Here is an 18964-nt window from a genome sequence, read left to right as displayed (position 1 = left end):
GGCGCTACATGATATAATAAAGAAGAATGTGGCGTCAGGATTGCGGAATACTCATTAACCACCTGCAATGTACAGATGATACAGCCTTGCTTACTAACGGGAGGGTCCTGAAGCCCTTGCTAATGAAAATCAGGATTACAGCCTTCTTTATGAATACAGCTCAAAGTGAAGAAAAGCAAAATCCTCACAAGTACAGCAAGAGGACGCATCATAATAAGTGGAGAAAAGGTGAAGGATTGTGTCTTTCTTGGATCCACAATCAATCCTCACAGAAGCGGCAATCAGGAGATCAAAGGACATATTGCATTAGGTAGCTTGTATGCATCTGACCTCTTTAGAGTATTGAGAAGCAAAGATCTTCCTTAGAGGACTAAGGCGATCCTGGCCCAAGGCATTGTATTCTCCATTGCTTCATATGCATGTGAAAATTGGACATTGAATAAGGACGACCAAAGAAGAATTGATTCCTTTTAACTATGATGCTGGAGAAGAACATTGGACATACTGTGTACTGGTAAAAGGACAAACTGATCTGCCTTGGGAGACATATGGACAGACTTCATCTTCCATAGTACTTTGAACCCGTCAGGACAAATCAGTCCCTGGAGGAGGATCTCATGTTTGGTAAAGGGAAGGTCAGAGATCAAAAGGAAGGCCCTCAGTGGGAGATTGACACTGAGGGCAACAACAGGTAAGCACAGGAACGATTGTGAGGATGACGCAGGCAGGGTGGGGATGATGCTTCCTCCCCAGTGCACCGGTTTCTGTGGGTGAGCATGGACTTGATGGTGCCAAACAACAAAGAATAGAACACTAATACATTGATGATAGGCATAGAGGAGAAGTACATATATAAAAATGCATATAGATACAAGATATAGATAGATAGATAGATAATTATAGAACAAAGGTAGGGCTCTTGCTTTTGTTTGAAACCTAAGTCCTAGTCAGTAACTAGCAGCAGTGGTGGAGTTAGAAAATTACCATTTCATAATAGAAACTTCATAGTAAAGACTGGTTTCTGTCAGAACCATAAACAGTAGTCAGAGAATCTGAGGAGAAATCCTTTTTTTTTAATATGGAACGCTTCATGAATTTGTGTGCCAGCCTTGTGCAGGGGCCATGTGAATTTTCTCTGTATTGTTCCAATTTTAGTCTATGTGCTGCCGAAATGAACACAAGGAGAAATCTTAATGAAAATGAGGATATATTCATTGTTTTAAATTGTCTTTCTATAGCTTGCTAGCTTCAAGGGATAAAATCAATCAACAAACAGGAACTGCACTGGGTGACAAAGGACAACACAACACTTTGAGTATGTGCTCAAAATTAACATCAATTAAGTGGGCAGATGGGCATTGTGTATTTCCACATGTCATGCCTTGAGGACCAAAAACCACTTATGAAGTAGTCAAGCCAGGCATGTGTAAACAGAATCTAATCATGAGGAAATGTCAGATAAATGCCAAACGGGGACATTCAATTAAATAAAGAGGCAGGAGTAGGCGTATTCAAAAGCATCAGTGTCATAAAAACATTTAAAATAAAACACCTCTGAAATATTTCAGATAAAAAGAGACTAAAAACTTGGTAACTAAATGTAAAATTTACTCCTGGACTACAGCCTATACTGAGGGATAAATATGGTATAATGTGGAAATGATTTTTAGACGATGATATGCAGATGTTTTATGCGTTTCCCCCTGTGAAATTTTTCTGTAAGGATTCTGCTATTTTCTTAATAAATAGTTAATCATGAGAGTTAACACCAGATTTCAGTGGCCAAGTATGGGTGCACATAGGGGAATCCCTAAAACGAAGGCACTAGATGGAAAAGTCCCCAGCTCTGCATCCACAGATTCATGCTTATATACCTGGAGAGAAAAGCTCTAAAAACTCTTTCCTGTGACATATATTAAGTCCATAACCATAAATTAGAGTGAGAGTACTGGGCACAGGAGTATATAATAAGTGTTATTATAACAATATAAGGGGGCATATATATCCCGTAGTCGTAGAAGTCTGCGTGATTACCTTTCTGGATACAGACTTCGTGATCTGTCCGCAGACTGAGACAAAGTGGGAGACATGGGAGTTCTCTAAGCAGAAGCTGAGTGTATGTGTCCCCGTGTTTCCTACACGTAGCCCGCTCGCTATTTGACCAATTCTAGTGTCCCAGGGGTTTGCTGCTGTCCTCTGGACCGCTCATGACAGCATCAGCAGGCAAAACCCACCAGCTTCTACCACTGAGACAATTGAAGTGATCTGCTTCTGTACATATTTACATCACTATACAGATCACTAGGAGTTGGAATAAATGTGACGACAGTGGGTTAATGGTATAGTATGCACAATAGAATATTTCTTGAAATGTGAACTATAGCAAAAAAGAAATATATGTATATATATAAAGAGATGAGTATTCTGATATCCTAATTTAGAAGTATTTTCTATAAAATTTACAGTCCACTGGGTCAGACTTGAAGAGCTGTATAATTAAAGAAGATAGAAAATAAACACAGACCAAGTTTGGGGTTATTCACTGAAGTTCATGTCTGTTTACAAATGGATCTGCAAACAAGTAACACAGGATGTATTTTTCTGATCATGGACAGTGGAAGTGAAGCCATCTCTCATGGAGAATATTGAGCCTTGGGACCTTAGAGATCTGCAAGGATTTCGGCCCCTAGCATTTCAATCAGAGCAGCCAGGGCCTCCACTTGCTCCCTTTGGGCTTTTACGTTTGGGTGTGTGAGCCAAGGCTGGAGTAGGGCCAGTCACGCAGTGTCATTATTTAAGTGTCCATCCCACAGGTGTAGAGAAAGGCTCACCTGCACATTGTTTGCTTCAGGCGCAGTTTAAAATAGCTGCACTCGCCAGTGTCATGCCAAGAATAATTTCTCCAAAAATTCATTCATTGATTCCATAAAGTAATTATTATAATGGAATACTAACTGTGATTATAACAAACTTTAGACAACAACAACAAGTACATAAAGGAAAAAGCTCATTATGTAAAAGCTTTTCCTGATATTCTTTCTCTCTTTTGCAGTTACTCAGCTGCTGGATTGCCCAGTCCGGGTCTGACCTACTTCTTGGCATAACCTTAGCAACACACACACACACACACACACACACACACACACACACACACACACACACACACACACCTTCTCAAAACCCCCAAACCAAGCCAGTGAGAAGCCTAGGAATGATGATCTGTGCAGACCCATATCCTTAAAAGGATTCTGAAAACTACTGAAAAAACAACACCCGCCCCAAGAAGCGATATTTACTAAGAATCAGAGAGGAGTACATTAAAACAGTAATATGATTCTACTCAGTTACATGACAAACTTGAATGTTCCTTCCTCTTTGACTCTTTTTTTTCTAGTTTTTGTGTATAAATAATGAGCAATATTTTCACTGATTACTATACTGAGAAATCAGTTGGCCTATCATTATATTTTAAATATTATATATGCAAAATATCAATAAGTTTATTATATTATGACTCATTGAAACAATGAAACATCTATTCATTAACTTTAAAAGGTTATCTGTGAATATAATTGTTGTCATGGGAAAATATTTTAAATTAAATATAAACCAAATAGATGCTGTATTATTTATTCTATGAATAGTAATTTTAATTATATATGTGAACTGATAATCCCACCTTTTAATGTAGATATGAACTGTACACTTATCAAATAATATGTAATACATGTGCTATCAACCTAGAATTAGTAATACAGAAAGAACACATTCAGCATACCTTAAAATGAAAAAAAAGAAAAAATTCAAGACTTGAGATGCAATACTGAAAGATTCTATGGGCACAATATTTAATGATGCAGGAAGCATGAAAAGAAAACTGAAAAAAAAGAAAAAAAAACTGAAAGAGTACACAATCATAGTACCAAAAATACCTAGTCACATTCCACCTTTTTCAGGAGGAAACCTATTAACAACGAGGGAAAAAGCCCAAGCTACGCTGGTAGCATTGGCCACAAACAAGGCTCCAGGAACTGATGGAATATCAACAGAAGTATTTCAGCACGCTGCTGCAGCCCTGGAAGCCCTCACGTGTCTAAGCCCAGAGATTAGGAAAACAGCTGCTTGGCCCACTGACTGGAAGAGATCTATATTTGTACCCATTCCAAAGAAAGCTCACTCAACAGCATGCTCAAATTATAGAGCAATATTTTAATAACACATACATGTAAGTCTGCTGAGTATTATCCAACAATTGTTGCAGTAGCAGATTGACAGAAATCTGCCAGAGGTTCAGGCAGGATTCAGACGAGGAATTGAACAAGGGCTATCGTTACTGATGTCTGATGGATCTTGGCTGAAAGCAAAGAACACCAGAAAGATGTTTACTTGTGTTTACTGACTATGCAAAGGCGTTTTATTGCGTGGATCAAAACAAACTATGGAAAACCCTGGGAAGGATGGGAATTCTAAGATACCTAATTGTGCTCATGTGGAACCTGTACATGGATCAAGAGGCAGTTGTGTGAACAGAACAAGTTAATATACGTGGTTTAAAATCAGAAAAGGTTTGCAGTAGGGTTGTGTCTTCTCACCATACTTATTCAATCTGTAGGCTGAGCAAATAATGAGAGATAATGGTTTATATGAAGAAGAATGCAGCATCAGGATTGAGGAGAGCTTATTAACAACCTTTAATATGCAGCTGACACATTTTGCTTGCTGAAAGTGAGGAGGACTTGAAGCACTTGCTGATGAAGATCAAAGATTGCAGTTCTCAGTGCCAATCACATCCCAAACTTGTAAATGGACCAATGGGAAACATTATGCTCAATGGAGAGCAGATTGAAGTTGGCAATTATTTCATCTTGCTTGGATCCATAATCCTTGCTCTTGGAAGCAACAGTCAAAAGAGAAAATGAGGCATTTCATTGGGTAGCTCTGTTGAATACGACCTCTTACTATTATAAGGAAAAACAAAGACGACAGGTGACTCATACACAAAAAGACCACACTTTGATGACTATGAAGAGGCCAGGGACCCTGCTGGCTATAGGCAGGGGATGGTACATTGAGGAGGAAAGAGGCACGGATGAGAGGGAGAGGGAGAAAAGTCATCACTTATATAGTGGGCCTAACATGATGCTGCTATTGATTTCATTTCTTGAGATTGGCTGTGAAAATATATACAGAATGTTTCTTTAAAAACAAACAAACCTCCACATTCCTTATAATCCTTATCCCTCTCAGTTGAATTGTGTTCTGAGTGGCTTTGAAAAAAAAAGGAAGAAAAGTAAAACTAGGATTCTTCCTCAAAAACCCAAACTCACTGCAATTGAGTTAATGCTGACTCTCATAGTGACCCCAGTGGGTTCCCGAGATTGTAACTGTTTATGGGAGTAGAAAGCCCACTCTTCCTCCCTTGAAGCTACTGGTGGTTTTGAACTGTCTACCATTAGAACTACAGCCCAACCCAGTAACCACTACACCAGCAGGGATTCATTTAGATTATTTCACGCCAGACAAGTTCACCTCACTGTTTGTTTGAGATGAACTATGCTATACCTGCTATTAAATGAGAATTTACCCTGTATGGGATATTCGGTCTTTGTTATAAGCATATAGAGATAAAAGGAACACCCTTAGTGCTGCCCTCTCAGGCCCAGAACCTGGGGTAACCGCACACACATTAGGTGCTCAATCCGAGAGAAGCGAGAGTAAAAGTAAAGAAAGACGCGACAGTCAAAAGCAAAATTTTAAAAAAATGTGGAGAATGCCCTGCTTGTGAGACGGAGTTGGTTCCACTTTCTCAAGAAAGCAACGTGGTTGACTGATTAAGTACAGCATGCCCACCGGGTCCTTTGCCATCGCTGCATCTTCATCTACTGAGCAAGGGCAAGCATTGTCTATGCTGCTTTCTTGCATCTTCACTTCTGGACAAAAGGTAGTCCCTGGATTTCCTGACCGCACCCTACTGGGAAGCTCAGAGGAGATCAGGGGTAGGGGCTTCAGGAAATGACACATTCGCCAGGGCCTTGATTAGTCCCTAAGAGGCCAGTCCCTGGCAGGCACTGGGTGGGCGTACTAATGTGTTAGGATGATAGCCTCCTCCCGCCCCGCCCCCGCCCCCCCCCCCACCTTCTTCAGAGCGTCCATCCTTAGAGCTCTGGAACAGTAGATCAGGGACTGTTTGCAGTTCAGTGATTAGCGAAGGGATAGGCCCCAGTGGGAGGAGGTAGAGTGAGCTGGCAAGCCAATGGGATCAGGGGCGCCCTGAGGGTGGCAAAAGCAACTGATTACTTTATGTCTGGGTTATAGTGTGAAAGTCCGTGTTTGCGTTGTGACAAATAAATGTGGCCAATAATTTCGAAGGCCATTTGGTGTTTATTTGGTGAAGAGTTTTCCAAGAGAGAAGGCAGGTTATTTATTGTAATGAAACATCTGTTTACATGACTTATCAAAATGAACTCTAATAACATAAAAAGCCCAAAGGCATGTATATATATCTGCATACAAGTAAAATGCACAAAACTTCCTCTTACTTTTATTCGGATTTAAAGTACTAATCCATTTTTTATGGAGTCCTGGTGGTACTGAGGTTTAACATTGGGGCAAAAGTTCATCAGTTCAAAATATTCATCTAAGGGACAAAGTTCATACTGTCTGTTCCCTTAATGATTTACCGCCTCAGAATTCCCAAGGAGCAGCTTTGTGCTGTTCTCTGTAGTCTATGTAGTTGGAATCATCTTAATGGCAGTGGGTTTTGTTTTGGTTCATTTTACCCATATTTAGTTTATAGGTGTATGTCTGACAGTCACATGCTGGTGCATGAAGGTAAGCCAGAGAATACTGCTACAAAATCAAAGAAAATTTTAGTAAACAAAATATAAAAATGCATAGCCTTTTTTTAACTTATCTTCCATGGCTGAAATATATTTGAATAAGGTATGTCCAACTTTCTAAACCTTCCCTGATGTATTAAGCTTTCTTTGAAGTATACCACATCAAAGTAGTAGGTTTTGAATCCTTGAGGGACACAAATTGAGTTACTTTGAAATGCTCTTTGAGTTTAGGGAGCAAAACTATGTCTGAAGGTATTAACGCAGTTTATTCAGTATGGTCGACGATATATGGCTTCCCAAAGAAATCCCCGTACGATAAACTTGGCTACCCCAAAGCACTGAGCACGTGAATTGTCATGATGGAAACAATTTCCATGCAATATTCTTAGGGATTTTCTCACCAATTCAGTTTTCTATTTTGTAAAACTTCCAATTGAGATCCCATGATCATTCTGTGGTCTTTGAGAATATAAAACAAGATTATTTCTATGGAATCTCAATAACAATGGCCACCAAATTCTGATCTGTCTTTTCTTCCATAAATTTATCTGGTCCAGAAGAACTCCTAAGGGGTTACTATACTCATTTGAATTTATTTTTAAAGACACCCTAATGAGACAGAGAGTCTCGTTATGAGACTGAAAGTCTCAAGTATATTTTGAGATAAGGTTTTTGTTTTGGCTTTGCAGTCATCCACTGATCTTGGAAACATATTTAAAGATTAAAAAATAAATAAGTCTACCCATGCATGAAGTGGAACTCTTTTATCAAAACTTTAAAAATTATCCTAGCGTACAGAAAAATAATCAGGAAATGATTATCTGATGAGTGTATGACACAGAGGCCATTGATCTCCTCTGTCTACACAAGGGAGATGGGAATCCATCTAAACAGAAACCCCAGGCCAATTGCCTCCACACTCCACTGACCCTATTCTGATACTAATGGTTCCTACTATGGCTCTCCAATTATCTGCTAAGTTTGGTGATCCATTATAATAGTCCCACAGACCTCACAGACAGTTCAGGGGGGTTACTAGGAACATTAAAAGGTTACCTAAACTAGGATCAGACCCAGTCATTGGTCCGCGGCAACACTTGTCCTCAGCCAGCAGCCAAGTGCCTCCCTAGTGATTAGACTCTTACCCATGTGTTCCCTTGGCATCTTCCTCTATGGGCCAGTAAGCCAACTTGTGTCTCTGCCCCACTGTTTTACAGTCCCAGCTCTGTTCCTGTGCTTTGTCTCATGGTATCCATGCAGCACTCGCATCTTGGATTCTGTCACGTGAGGCAGCTCTGCTGGTGGTCCGTCTTCCTTGATGGTCAAAGGACTCTCTGTCCCAGCTCCTGAGATAGCACTCTTATAGTCAACGACATGGCTACTAAAATAGTCCTCTTGTAGCATTTCACATGCGCTATTTACACAATCCTACCCAATCTTTTGGTGGGAGTTACATAGATATGGATAGGAGAGCCATATTAAGGAATTTCGCTTCCCCACAGAAACATATAATTTCTAAGAGGGATAAATGTATTCATTTAATCAGCTAAATGACTAAAACTTTGGCAAATAAATATCTGAAATATCAGCTAAGTAAAAAAAATCATTACATTTTTTATTTTTAAAGTTTTTCCCGTGTGTGTTTGTGTTGAGGGTTTGAAACTTCAAAGACCTGGCTTATCCCCCACAAAAAACCAAAACAATGTAGTTGAGTTATTTTAGGACTAACATATCTCTAGCAATAAGAAATGTCTTATATTGTCAACCAGTTTAATCAAAAGATATTTGAAATCTTCCTTGCTATCCCACTTTCAACTACAAATCCCCCCAAACTGACTGCAGTTCAATTGAGTCTGACCCACAACAACCCTACAGGACAGAGTAGACTTGCTTCATGTAAATAGTTACTGAAGTAGACTGCCTCATCTTTGTCACGTGGAGCAGCCAGTTGGTATGCATAACGGACCTTTTGCTTAGCCCACCCTCAGGGCATCTTACGTTCAACCATTTTAAAAGGTACATAGTAGACTTCTTTTCCTCTTGCCTTCTTCCTCCAGAAATTGTTATGGGGCTGAGTTTGGAGAAATTGAAGAGTGTACGCTAGTCCAATGAAGAGTTTCAGGCTGTTTTTCTTTTATGTTAATATAAATGGGGAGCTTTAGTGAATGCACATATAATGAAGGTGAATATGAATGAAGGAAATTTGAAGTTGTCAAAAACAAAAATACATGCATATATATCAATATAATAGTTGTGAGTTGAAGTGGATTGGTATTGGCCATTTTCAGTTAGAAAATCATGACTTCCTATGCTAGGAATAGCACAATCAAGAGAAATGGCATGACATTCCTTGTCAAAAAGGACATTGCAAAATTAATATTGAAGTACAATGATGTCTGTGATAAGTTTTTCATCTATCTGCCTTCAAATAAATTCAATCAATATAACTATTATTCAAATGTATGCACCAACCACAAAAGCTAGTAGATGAAGCAATTGAAGAATTCCATCAATGACTCCAGTCAGACATTGATCAAACATGTAAACAAGATGCATTGATAATTACTGGCCATTGGAAAACTAAGAGGAAGGAGACAAACCAATATCCCAATATCATACCACAAAGTCAAGGCCAAGTCAGAAAGAATGTATAGGACGGGGAGACATGCCCCTGTGAGTCTCTGAGGCTATCACTGTTTACTGGAGTAGAAAACCTCATCTTTATACTGCAGAGCTGGCTAGTGGTATCAAACTGCTGTCCTTGAGGATGGCAGCCAAACTTGTAACCACTAGGTAACCAGGACTCTACAAGTGAAAGGAACAGTAGTTGGAAAATACGGACTGTGATAAAAGTGAAGCTGGAGAAAGCATGATAAAATTTTGCAAGGCCAACAACTTATTCATAGCAAAAACCTCTTTTCAAAAACACAAAATGTGACTGTAGACATGGAATTCTCTATATGGAATATACAAACATCAAGTTGACCTCGTCTGTGGGTAGAGACACTGGAGAAGCCCAATATTAGCCGCTGAAATGAGGATAGGGGGTGACAATGGAACATACCACAAATTGTTCATATATAATGAGATAGTTAAGGTTTATCATGCCAACCTGGCCGATAAACACTTGTGGGGTTAATTGAAGGGCGGAGGGATAAATGGCTGAGTGAGCCTAGCCTTTCTAGTCTTGGGGCTCTTGTTTACGGATGGTCGGACCAGGGTGCAGCTGCCTTAGCCAGTTCCCTGCTTCAGCTGGCAAGGCTCACTTCCTGCAAGACATCCCTGAGGAGAAGACACAGGGATCTACCCTGAGGCAGCCCTGGGTGCTGGAGCAGCCATGTGGAGACTCCTGCCAATGATGAGAGGCTTACACGCTCACTGATTCAGCTTTCATCCTGCAGCCTGCATCATAGTGTGTGGTTTGTGAGATGGAAGAGGACCTTGTGGATTGGTGTCAGACATATGTGCTAATGTTGGACTTATGTGCTTGGACAGCACTGGTTTGGGATGCTTTCTGAAAGCACACTTACCCTTTATATAAAACTCTCTCTTATACATATGCGTTTCTGTGGATTTCTTTCCCTGGCATACCTAGACTAACACATATGAATTCAGATTAGAGCGGAAGAAAATGAAAACAAGTCCACTAGAGTCAATATACAACCTTCAAGGGCAGCTTGAGAAGACAAAGTCAACTATTATAATAAAATTTTCAAAAACCTAGAATTAGAAATCCAAAAGGTGGACCACTCTCAGCATATCTCAAACTGATAGAATAAGGAAACACTTAAGTCCCGAGTTGCAAGATTGAAAGATTCTATGAGCAAAATACTAAGTGATGCCTGAAATATTCAAAGAGGATGTAAAGAAGACACCGAGTTACTGCACCACAAAGAACTAGCACTATTTCACCATTTCAGGAGGTAGCACATGAGAAAGAACCAAGGGTGCTAGTGGGAAAAGTTCAAGCTGCACTGAAATCAATAGCTAGAAACAAGATATCAGAAATTGAATGAATTCCAATCAAATGCTTCAACAGCTACTTCATTTATGACAGGAATTGGAAAGGGAGCTACTTGGATTACTGACTTGGAGAGATCCATATTTGTACCCATTCCACCCAACAGAATGCTCAAATTATAGAACAACATTACTCTTATCATATGGAAATCAAATTTTGCTGAATATCATCCAATAATGTAATGGTTGTATTAATATATTGACAGGGAAGTGCCAGAGGTTCAGGCCTAATTCAAAAGAGAACATGGGATGAGGTGTTATCATTTCTGATGTCAGGTAGACCTTGGCTGAAAGCAGAGACTGCTAGAAAGATGTTCAACTTGTAATTTATTGACTTTACCAAAACATGTGGCTGCATGGATCATACCAACTATTGATAACTTTGAGAAGAATGGGATTCCAGAGCACTTCGTTCTGCTCATTGGGACCTGTCCCTGGATCAAGAGGCTGTTGTGTGAACAGAGCAGGGAATCTTGCAGGCTTCAAAATCAGGAAAGATGTGCTTCAGCGTGCTGAGAAAACAATCAGAAACCCTGGCTTATATAACGGAAAACATGGCAACAAGTTGGAGGAAGGCATGCCAATCAAGGGAGGGCTGAGATGGAGGGGTGGGGCAATTGGTGGGGCAATTGGTTGGACTATTTATTTGGGTAAAATGTTAGACAGTAGTCCATGATGAGGGGAAAGGAGAGCAGGTGTGGCTTGAACTACTGGAGGGTTTGATTAGTGGTTTGGAATGTTGAAAGTAAAGTTGCTCTGAAATATAAGGCCCCACCTAATTTACAATTTAAAAATATATTTTAAAAAGAAAAATAAATCATGCTAGAGAAACACTTCAGAGAGTTAGAATGTGTTTGACACAATGGATGGATGTATGGATTGTGATGAGTTACACGAGCCCCCAATAAAATGACTTATTAAAAAAAGAAAGATATCTGGACACATGGCATTCAGGACAGATAAACCCCTCACGGACAATAATGGGGATCACGAAATCATGAGGGTAGGGGGATGGCCTGGGAAGGGGAAGACGGAGAAATGGGAACCCAATGCAAGGTTGGACATATACCTCAGCAAGGGGATGAATAATAGATGTGGGTGAGTGGAGACAGCGGATAGTGTAAGATAGGCAATAATGTTAACAATATATAATTGATCTAGGAATCATGCACGTGGGAGGGGAGGTGAGAGAGGGGAAAGGGGAGGAGCTTATACTTAAAAGAGTGGTTGGGAAATGATGACAGCAACATATGTGCAAACATGCTCGATACATTGATGTATGGACTGTTATAAGAGCTGCAAGAGCTCCCGATAAAATGATTGGGAAAAAAAAGAAAAAGGAAAGGGCGTTTCTCCTGACATCCTGTCAGAAATACTGTCAACCTGATTTATCACTGTGAAAAATGCTGTGGCGGGAGCAGCCTCCACGCTCTTATCTCCACAACGATAAAGCATCGCTGTCAGTCTGAGCTGGGAATGGACTCCCATGAGAGGATGGGCAGACACATCTCCACCCTGCGCACACTTTCGGGTGCGGACACCAACTGTCCCCCACAGGCGCCATCCCCAGTCGAGATGGCAGTCACCCCAGGAACACATCAGACAATATTCATGATTGTGATTTTTTCCCAGGGAAGTAATGGTTACAAATCAGGTTCAGGAACAACTTAGGACACAATTATTCTTTCAGGACAACCTCAGCTGTGCCTTCGTGCTGCTGTTCTTGCCTCTGTCCTGCTTAGGCAAGGGCTAGAAATTTGTTTTAGCTCCGTTAATAAGAGACTGATGGCAAATCTCACAGTGCATTTCTGACAGAAGGCATTCAGCTTTAGCTATCGGCACATGTGTTGGGAAGCAGTATGCTAATCTGTCAACAAGTCTCCTTTGCAGAGACAGTCAGCTTTTTAGATTTGTTCTGTGGGCTGGGAAGTCTCTGCTGCCGCTGCTTCTTACCGTCTCTTCCCTGTGACAGATCGGACTCTCACCTGAGTCTAGGAGGCTCCTACTGCAGAGGACCCCAAGTTCAAAAGACACACCATTTCGGATCCTTCTTGCCTGGTGGCCGTGGTCTCTTCTTTTCTTTTCTCAGACATTTCATCTACATCTAACAGGAGGCTAAAACTGCTCAATGAACCACCAGGCTCTAAAGGGGCCATAGACTTGACTTATATTATTATAAAGAGATTCAATCTACTTGGCTACTGAAAGGCACCTCCTTTTCACATACTACCCATCATTCGGTGAAAATTATGAAGACTCTCCTATAGCTAGAAGAGTCACATTAAGCAATTTACTCCACCGCCACCCGCCACTGCTGAGGTTAGACCCAGTCCCTGGCTGAGAAAGTGTTTTTTTTATAATTCTCTACTACATTTTTCCTCCTTTTATCACTTTCCTTGCTGCATTCACAAAGAAAGTCATGACATTTATAATAATAGAACCATGAAGGGGTAAGGGGGAAATTGTATACTTGCCTGTTTCTCTCAGACACACTGGGGTGCAGTGGGTTAGGTATTCGACTGCTGCCACAGGTCTTCATAGGATACAGGTGAGGCTGTCTGTTCCCATAAATATTTAGGCTCAGAAATCTTACATATAAGACTGCTGCAAGGGAGGACCAAATTGATAACAATGATTTTTTTGTTTTGTTTTTTACTTCTAAAGAATTTTACCATCAAGAGTCAGTGACCAGAACAGTAGAAAAAAGGAGAACACAATGCCAATGAAAAACAGAGATGGAGCCAGTGATATTTCTATAGGGGAAAGGATAAAAGGATTCAGACAATGACATATGATCCTTATCTCTGTACCTTTGAAGAATCGCCAAGTAAAAAAGGAAGTTAAGTCAATTTGTCTTTACAAAGGCAGGCTAGGAAAATGGATGAATGTTAAGATACTTTTTTATTATTATTCAATAAAAGAAAGACTTTCATAATATTGAGCTGTCCATAGATTCAATTGCTGCTCATGAAATAGCAGCTTTTTGTCATAAAAATACTTCTCACAGTAAGCTGTCTGAAATGATCTTTGCTGGAGGAAGTGAAAAATTGCAGTGGGGGAGAGTCACTGAGGGGTAAATACACCTGCCAATGAGACTATTTGAGGAAACCAAGAGCTGATCTGTTTCTCCAGAGTCATCATTGTCGTATAATAGTCATTTGTTTAAAAGCATCTTCTTTAATTTCCAATTAGATGTGTGTTGCAGGGTTTGGAAATCTTTGCAATGAAAATGTTTGACCTTACGTTCTGGTTCTGAGAATAGAACCACACCTGAGGCCCAAGGAGGAGGGTTCATTCCACGACGGGGGATAACCTGTGTGTCTAATGCTAATCATGCTACAGGAGACCTCTAGGGATCCGATAGGAAGGCAGAGGCTCACTGCACTTCATAAACTGGACTAAAGAAACATTTTCCTTTTAGACAAGGTTTAGTACATCCCTGCGTACAAGAAACGCTGTGCCAAAGAATCCCATCCCTCCCCGAATATTTATCCCAGGACTAGAGATATCAGCTGAGGGAATAATCATTTAGGTATTTTTCAGAAAGAATCAGCACCAGTAAGAGCGCAACGGCTGCACCTAGGTGAAAGCAGAGCTGGATGGATTCACTTGCAACTGTGACGAGAGCAGGTCAAGACACAGAACTGAGACAATCTGTCCCCGGGGAAAACGGAGCGCTCCAGGGAGGCCCGGCTCATGGAAGGGGAGAGGGGAACGTCTAGAGAGCAAACATGCCTGCCTACCAATTCTAGGTGGAAGCCTTCTGAAGGGGTTTTGTTTCCAGAATTGCTATGGCAATATCACAGGTGACTGGTGCGGCTTGCTAGACCTCCAGAGAAAGGGGAAGAATCAGGAGACATGCCACAGAAACCAAAGATTAATGCGTCCAGGCATATATCTGGGATGCAAATTCAACCCTTGACCCTAGAGAAAAACTGATATTCTTTGTAATAAATTAAGTGGTGGGAAATTTGACCTGAAAACAGGGATCTACATTGTAATGGCAAACTAGCCGCCATTAGTCAAAGCTCTCAAGAGAACCAGATGGCGCTTTAAAAGTTACACGGGGCTGTAAGAAAATCGACTTAATTTGGATCCCAGAGTCCACAAGAAAAGTGATTTTAAAAGATAAGTTTATAAATCTGCCCTCAGACATAAAGTAGAAATTACAATGGCTAGGGCTAAGTTCAGCAACTCTCAAACCTTTAGTAAGTTTTGAGAAAACAGAGAATGGCATGCCCATAAGAATGAAACGTCTTAGAACTTGGCCTGGTTGCCATTGAACTAGCTCCTTATAGATTAAGGGAGCAGAAATATTTCTTTCCATTAAAAAACAAAAAAGGCCTAGTGAAGGCAGAAACAAGGATATCCCCAAACCCCTAAAAGACGATAGAGTCTTTAGATTTCTCTTCCTTCCATGGTTGCCTAAGAACTGTCTGTCTGCGTACATCATACGTTTGCCACTGGAGATTACAGTCTTTCTCATCTTCTACTCCAGGCTTGCAAATTATCTTACCTTAGTGGATAAGTGCAAATAAGTAAATGTTTCCAAATTACCAAGCATAAGGTCTAAGGTACATCTTTCTCATCTAAAGAAGACCAAGTTATTGAATTGGTAGCCACACCAGCTATAGGATTGAACCTAGAAATTATGCACCCATCTGTATCAACCATTAATCGGCTTCCCTTCTAATAAGTGACTCACACATAAGTACACTGTGACTATCAACACATGCACTATGTGTTTTATCTTTTAATCCAAAATATGTTGCTTGCCTGTCTAGTAAGCTATTGCCTTTTAGGGGGATGGAAGCTTAGATGAAGAATGCTTCTGTTGAACTGTCAAAATTCACAGCAAGGGCTGGCCATTGAACGCAGACTTAAAGGGTTAAATTTGCCACAAGAAACCTTGTTTTAACTGCCATTTGATTATGCCTCTCTCTAAACTTGTGCAAGATTATACCTCATGGAATCAAGTGAAATGATGAACTTCGGTGACTAACTCTGGTAGTACCCCATTTTAACCTCATTTAGAGCCTAGTTAAATGATCACTTGTGTGGCACATCATAGCCAAAAACGGTCTCCTCACTTGCCTTTCAGAGGACATAGATGTTTTGTGGTATTCCTGAAAATCAAAGCGAATGGTGTCGAGAAGTTATAAGAAAACTTAAACTGCAGCATTGCCTCTTAAAAATTGAGCCTAAAAAGGAAATTTCTTAGCCTAATACTCCGGTTGGATGTGTTCCTTTTTAAGACCTTTAACCCTGGTACTGGTGGGGAATTCATCAATCACTGTGGGTGATGGGAGCCCGGTGGCATTGCTTGCACCCTGATGCCAAGGGACTCCAAGGGCAGCGGTTTTAAACTTGTGCTAGCCCAGCTAGTTCAACTTTGTCTGATAGTCCACGCTCCTTGGAGCAGAGGCATGGATCATTCAGAGAAGGGAGAAGACAGGCACAGAATTAGCAGACAGGCCACACCGCCATGCACTGTAACAACCCTACAGACACGAGACTGATCTGAGTAAGAGTTGGCACAGGAAGGACATCAGCTTTACAAGCAATGGTGATAATTCTATCCGCACTCCAGGCATAGAACTGCCTTTCACTGCTGCCTCTTGTGTAATAGATGAAAAGGAATGGTTTAATCCAAGGTGATGAACATAAGCTCTGATGGACACTAGGAACTTTCCTGGTGAACTCCGACAAAATGGTACCCAGTGGAATACCAGCACTGTGAGTTTAAAGAGCCTGCAATGGCCGCCAACTTACACCCAGTCAAAGCCCAGGCTAATTATACTTGTGCTCACTTCAACGTCTGAGCAAGAAGAATAGACGTGTCAATAGCAGATGCCAAAAGGCACTTATTCTGCAGGAAGCCAGAGCCAGCCCACAAGTCCTGCTCTCATCTAAGCCTTGAATACATACAAAAGCCATCTTTACTGCTTTATCTCCACATATTTCTCATCACCAAACTACACGAGTGGCCAGGACAAATCCTAGAAACAGCAGAGAATAATAATGTGTTTAAAGAAAGAGGAACACAAACACACACAGCGACACGCACATGCAGAGATGCAAAGAGACACACGCAAATTAGGAAGCATGGGCTAAGAGTGCCCTCTAATCTAGAACATGTAGAAAAAAATGAGTTTCCTTTATGCTTTAAATTAAGGATTTTAAAGAATGAATTAAAAGAAAAACAGGATAATTTGTGCCTTTAGTATTTTCCTTAGGCAAGTGTGGCATTGATACGGGTGCCAATCCAGTCTTACGTCTCTTTTCTATTGTCTCATAATTAAGAATTTCCCACAGGACAACTTTTATAGATGACTGTTGGCAGAATTTTTCTGAAAGAACAGGCCTCGAAGGACCTAGACTGCTGACCACAGCTTATGACTTACTCATAGCTCACCTAACAGAATTACTCAGAACTCCCCTTTGACATAAAATAGATTGAGAGATCTCTACTCATATAGGCAGTGTGATGATATATAATGCCCCATAAAAGCACAAAGTAGTTACAGAAGGAAAGACCTTCATCCCTGATCCCATAAAGAATTATGTGCATGAAAGCTCTCAGGGGGGGATGTGGTAGGACATGGGCACAAACATGGAGATTTGGACTGAGCATGTGCAGAATCCCTGCAATATCTTATGACTACATTTCCCAGAAAGCCATGCAACTCCCCCCAGGGTATTTTCCTCTTCCCTGCAAATGCTTAAAAGCCTGTTTTCAGGTGGGTAGGAGAGCCAGTGATGGAGGCTGCTGTGGTGATTCCTCTCTTTCTCTTCCCACCCAGGAGTCTTAACAAAGTTTCTCTATGTGAAAATAAACAAATAAATAAAGAGATATGCCAGTCAGTGACTTAAAAGTAAATAGCTATTTCTCATTATACAATTGTATGAGTTAATATTGATTTATATATATTGTTTGCTATCTATTTTCCATTAATTAATGTGCTTCGAATGCTTTTTATGTTCTGCCTCTGGTTTGACAGACGTGGTACTATTAATAAGCAACCAGCATGTGCAACATAATAATAGATTGGTATTATTTAAGATAAAGATTTTTTTAAATGTCTCTAGAAGATGAAGTAAAGCATTATCATTCAAAGACCTTGAGTTAGAACACAAAAATATTAAATATGAGGTATTACTCAAGTAGAAACAACTGGGGTAAAACTTGATGCTTCAAGTTGCAATATTGAAAGGGCTTGTGGGAAAAATCTTCAACAGCATAGGAGGCATTAAAAATGTAGGAATATGTAGAATCACTGTATCCAAAAGGAGTAGTCAATGTTCAACCACATCAAGAAGTAGCAGATGATCAAGAACCACTGGTATTGAAGGAAGAATGCTCAAGCTGTACCGAAGACATTGGTGAGAAACCAGGCTCCAGGGATTGACAGACCACTAATTGAGATATTGCCACCATATGGATGCAAATCTAAAGATGTTCATTTCTCTCTTCCAAGATATTTAGAAGACAGTTACCTGTCTTCTGTACCTGTGGGGTAGTTACGCAATCTGGTGTCAATTTGAGGATTAAGAGTGTAGGGTGGAGTCTAGCCTGTCACTCATGGTCTTCTCCTGAGGATTCTGGGAACTACTGTATTCCTCCTTCAAGGAGAGACACATTTTCTTTCTGCTCACTGCCTGCGAGACATCCCTGAGGACAAGCCCCATGGACCTACCCTGATGCAACCAGAACCCTGGACCTGGAGGAGCCACATGAAGACCCCTGCCAGCACTGAGAGGCTTACAACGCCACTGGAGCCACAAGACTTCCCACCCACTGCCCTGTGACCATCCTGCATTCGGTGTCACTGCGTGTGTTTTTCATGAGTCTGAAGAGGATTTTATAGATTGGTATTGGATATATGGGCTAATATAGGACTTAAGGGCTTGATCTGGACTGGGCTGGGATGTTTCAATATTCAATTGGTCTTGTATATAAAGCGCTTTCTCATATACATATAAGCATATCCCTGGATTTGTTTTCTAGTCTACCCAGACTAACATACCAACCCATTTTATGAGATCCATATTTGTACATTTCCCACAGAAATGATCCAACACATTACGGAAATTATCAAACAATA

The 18964-nt window shown here is 40.6% G+C and overlaps 1 protein-coding gene and 1 non-coding gene across 3 annotated transcripts in view; both read right to left on the bottom strand.

The window, feature by feature from the left end:
* SNTG1 (syntrophin gamma 1) overlaps positions 1-18964 on the bottom strand; it is a 233717-nt gene that overhangs the window by 98600 nt on the left and 116153 nt on the right. The window lies entirely within an intron of this gene.
* On the bottom strand, positions 1073-1179 carry LOC142449500 (U6 spliceosomal RNA). Its single transcript, XR_012784660.1, has one exon. It is a non-coding gene; the product is annotated as a U6 spliceosomal RNA (small nuclear RNA).

Source organism: Tenrec ecaudatus, chromosome 5 (genome assembly GCF_050624435.1).
Source record: "Tenrec ecaudatus isolate mTenEca1 chromosome 5, mTenEca1.hap1, whole genome shotgun sequence".
Classification (NCBI taxonomy): Eukaryota; Metazoa; Chordata; class Mammalia; order Afrosoricida; family Tenrecidae; genus Tenrec; species Tenrec ecaudatus.
Note: the sequence above shows the minus strand (reverse complement) of the source record. Positions and strands in the feature narration are given on the sequence as shown.